Below are 4,619 nucleotides of genomic sequence, written 5' to 3'. Positions count from 1 at the left end.
CCTCGCGCTCCTCGGGCGCCGGCGGCCCTTCCCCCCGACGCCCCCCGGGGATCCGGGGTGGAAGATTTCCGTCTTCGAAGCCCCTTGGCATCCTTGCTCCGCCGTCACTGCCAACTCTCCACCGAGTGGCGTCCCTTTGTTGCTTCTTGTGTGTTTTGGCCCCAGCTCTGCCCCAGCTGGGAAGCCCCCGCTCAGGTGACTCCTGTCTGCAGTCCTCGAGGCGGGAACTGGGTCTGAGCGCTGGGTCCCAAGGGCGACTTATCTCCGCTATCTTGTAACCATGGGAACCGCTTTCTAAGAAGGCAAAAGGAAAAGTGATGGTTTTACTTAGAAGCGCATGGAGTCATAGTTCTGAGCTTGCAAGCGCGCCTTGCTCACCGAGAGCTCCTGGCCGGCCCACGCCTCTCCTATCCTCCCCGCACCCAGTATCCGAGAGCTGTAACTGCAGCGGGCCCCTTAGGTGCTGGGGATGACTGGGAACGGGAACGTTTGACCCCTACATGCCTTTGTTGGTCACTGCAGATAGCTCGGATATGTGGGGCACTATTCAAAGGGAACCCGACCTTCACCCAGGCACTGACTTGCTGCAGGCATGCCAGAATGCAAACCACTATAGGGGAGGCCCTTGGGCCAAGGTCAGTCACATGGCGATTACTTATTTACCTAAGGGTAATTTACGCATTTTCTCACCTTTAGGTATACCATTAAACCATGCCCAAGCCCAGGAAACCTCTGCTTAGATGGCGAGCTCACATTATGGGTTTTGCAGTTTGTCATTGAAAGTTCCTATCAAGATTCAGACTCTCACGTTCAGGGTTGCGTTATCATGCTCTAACAACACCTGCTTCCCAGCAGCTCTCCAGCGCTTGGCACTTAGTAAGTGCCCGTGCTGCTTAAATCCTTGCCTCCTACTTCAGTTAAATGGTTACATGTGCACTTGCTCAACTTCAGGTGTGTACGTCGGCTTAACCCGATGCAAGTTTCCTTTTGGGCAAGGACCATATGCCTTATTCCCCATCTCTCTCAACATTACACACTACCCTGCATAGACTAGGTACGCAACACATGTTTATTGCATTGTTGGGAGAACCCTTTAAGTAGCAGTCTTGGGGTTTTTTCTGCTAAACATAAGCAACAAAATGAGATAGTGTTGTTGTTGTTGTTTTTTTTAAATCTATAATAGGCAAGTCTATAAAACTTGAATGTGCATCAGAATTACCTGGAGGCTTTATCAGGTAGACTCCCCCTACCCCGCCCCCCTTCAAATTTCTGATGTAGTTGGTCCTGGGTGGGGTCCCATAGTTTGCATTAATAAAGTTCCCAGGTGACGTTAAGGCTGCTGGTCTGAGGACTGCACTTTCAGAACCACTGGCAAGAACTTAGATTAGAATGGACTATCTGAAGGTATCTTCTCCATTACTACTTCAGAGGGAGTATTTAGTACTCTTTTCTCTATTCATTGTAGAAAGTTGTTACTGGGGAAAAAATCGCCATTAACACTTTAGCTACCTCTCTTCCTGGTAACTATCTCTCCCAGACCTTTCTCCAGCCCTGGACTGCTGAGCTGCAGTTCTTCTAGGGTAGCTTACTGGTCGACTCCACCTAGAGGTCACTCAGCACTTCAAGCTTTTCTGACTCAGAAGGAACCAGCCACAATATGGCTTTTCCCTCCCTTGCTTTGATTTTTAAAAATATATTTTATTGATTTTTTACAGAGAGGAAGGGTGAGGGATAGAGAGTTAGAAACATTGATGGGAGTTCGATTAGCTGCCTCCTGCAAACCCCCTACTGGGGATGTGCCTGCCACCAAGGTACATGCCCTTGACCAGAATCGAACCTGGGACCCTTCAGTCTGCAGGCCGACACTCTACCCACTGAGCCAAACCAGTTAGGGTTGTTTTGTTTTGTTTATGGTTAACAGACCAGTGTCAATCCAGTGTGTAAGCTTGAAAACATTCTCTCCTCTCCTTTCTCTACCTCTAGTTCAGCGGTTCTCAACTTGTGGGTCGTGACCCCTTTGGGGGTCGAGCGACCCTTTCACAGAGGTCCCCCAAGACCATCCTGCATATCAGATATTTACATTACGATTCATAACAGTAGAAAAATTACAGTTATTAAGTAGCAACGAAAATAATTTTATGGGTGGGGGATCACAACATGAGGAACTGCATTTAAAGGGCCAGAAGGTTGAGAACCACTGCCTAGTTGATCACTGGTGTCACGTGTACTAATTTTGTAATTATTTAGTGACTTTTAGCCTTGCTAGTGTGCAAGTTTCATCAGAGCAGGGACTATGCTTGTATGGTATTTTCTTTAAAGCACTGTTCCCAGTATTTACTATATTCGATACAAAGTAGGTATTTTTGAAAAAGCGGATGGATGAAGGAAACAATGAGTTCCCCTGCCACATCCCCAATGTAGATTTTCATATGAGAGCTGTGACATCTGTTTGCTTCAAAAGCTTTGCTGTTCTTTCCTCAGGGAAGGAGGAAGTTGAAACTCTTCAATGTGGTCTTTAAGGCCTTTAACAGCCTGCCTCTCCGTCTCCAGCCTGCTCTTCTAGCCTCTCCCCATGGGCCCCTTTCCCTTCTCTGACCTTGACGCATGCAGCTGCTCCTTCCTGGATTTCCTACCACATCAGTGAGGTAGCTCCTGGACAGCCCCTCCAGCTTCCTGGTGCACCAGGCGCGAAGCATCCCTCCGTCTGCGCTCCTTCCGAGTTTTGGGCATCGCACCTGCCTTGGAAGAGAACATGGGTGTCCCCTCTAACGCCAAGGCCGCCACTGCTGGGGGATTGCCTGGTGCTGGTGACTCCCTGTGAGCGCCTGCCGTGTGATGTAGTCATGTCCTAAGTGCGGACTTGGCGGTGTTTCGTTTAAGACGAACATTCTGCCTTGGGCACACTGGCTTCGTGCTGGACGGCTGAGAGGAAGGAGAGCTTGCCACCCCATATATGCTTTCTTTTGGGATATTGGTTATTTGAAGTTGGTTATTTTTAAGGAAGGACTCAGGAGCAACCTTTGACCTCCCCCCTAACTGCCTGAAAGACTTTAGCTAGAGGACCTGCTCCCAGAAGGGAGACATCAGACAGAACTAGGATGTGAGCTAGTGTGTGACAGACAGGGACGTGGCCAATGTCCAATGTGGGTCTCACTGTTTAAAGATGGCCCAGCAAACATTTACTTACCAAATATATGCTTTTCCATCTCCATGTGAATTGCCTTCTTGCCTTTTGATGTCCCCTCACCCCTCACTATTCCTTCTTTTTAGTTCAAGATAGCACGTAAGCCTCAGCTGCCCAGTTTTTCCTTGGATCCCATATTCTAATGCAGTGATAGCGAACCTATGACACTCATTTTTTTGGTTGATTTTTCTTTGTTAAATGGCATTTAAATATATAAAATAAATATCAAAAAAATACATGATATTTTTGTTTTACTATGATTGCAAATATCAAAAAATTTCTATATGTGACACGGCACCAGAGTTAAGTTAGGGTTTTTCAAAATGCTGACACGCCGAGCTCAAAAGGTTCACCATCACTGTTCTGGTGGAACCCCCATGTGTACATGATAAGTTTGATCATTTTCTCCTGTCTCATGTCAATTTGATGATCAGAGCAGTCAAAGGAACCTTAAAAGGGTAGAAGGAAAATTATTTTCCCTCCCCTGCACAGCTAAAGCATGTCAGCACACATCAGCTCCTCCTTTGGCAATGGCCATTCTCATCCTTGCAGGTCTGTGGGTGTGTGTATCCCTGCGTGTTACTGCCTGTTCCTTCTAACAGGGCTTTCCTCACCTCTCCATGTGGCCTCTCTTCCCTGCTTCTTTAATCAAACTTTGATACTGAAGTGGGCAGTATCAGTGTTCCTATGTCCTGACTTATTTAACTGGAAGGTGACAAGGTAAATAGCTGGATGTACAGTTCCATATCATTAAGGTATTTGAAAATGAAAAAGCAATGTGCTTTTTGGATTTTCCCTGAAAGGTCTTCCATGAAGTGCATTTTCATTAAGTTCTGGGGTATTGAGTGGCAGGAAAAAGAGAAATTTAGGGGAAGAAATATGGCAGAAGTGGCTAGAGAGGAAAAAGATTCTGGATTGGGAAGTCATGTGATAACATTTAGGTTCAACAGTGGAATCAAATCTCAAAGGTCAAGTGTAAAAATGTGATGTAGAGGGCAAAGGGTCTTTGTAGACAAAAGTTATCTTAAGGAGAAATGGATGAAATATTAAAATGTTGCACTGTAAGAGTTTTGACTATTTCTTACACTTCAGTGCTGAGTCATTACTATTTAGCTCCCCCAACAGTATTAGCAGAAATAGTAGTAATAATAACATGGACATTTGCCAAAGGTAAAAGAGTGGAAAAGCAAAATGAAATACATTATGGGAACATAAAGGAGGACTTGGGGGGGGGTGTTATTTCACAATAAATAGATGTCAAAGCTGAACAATTCATTATTCTTCATTCTTTTAGGTAACTTATGCAAACTCAAAGGCTCTTTGTTTATTTAGCAGATGGTGCTTGGGTCTTTTCATATCACTGTTTTGGTATTAAGAATATATTAGAAGGTAGAGGTCAGTGTGAGAGCAGCATATTATTAGATGCACTCACCTC

The sequence above is a fragment of the Myotis davidii genome, unplaced genomic scaffold (assembly GCF_000327345.1).
Source record: "Myotis davidii unplaced genomic scaffold, ASM32734v1 scaffold348, whole genome shotgun sequence".
Lineage (NCBI taxonomy): Eukaryota > Metazoa > Chordata > Mammalia > Chiroptera > Vespertilionidae > Myotis > Myotis davidii.
Note: the sequence above shows the minus strand (reverse complement) of the source record.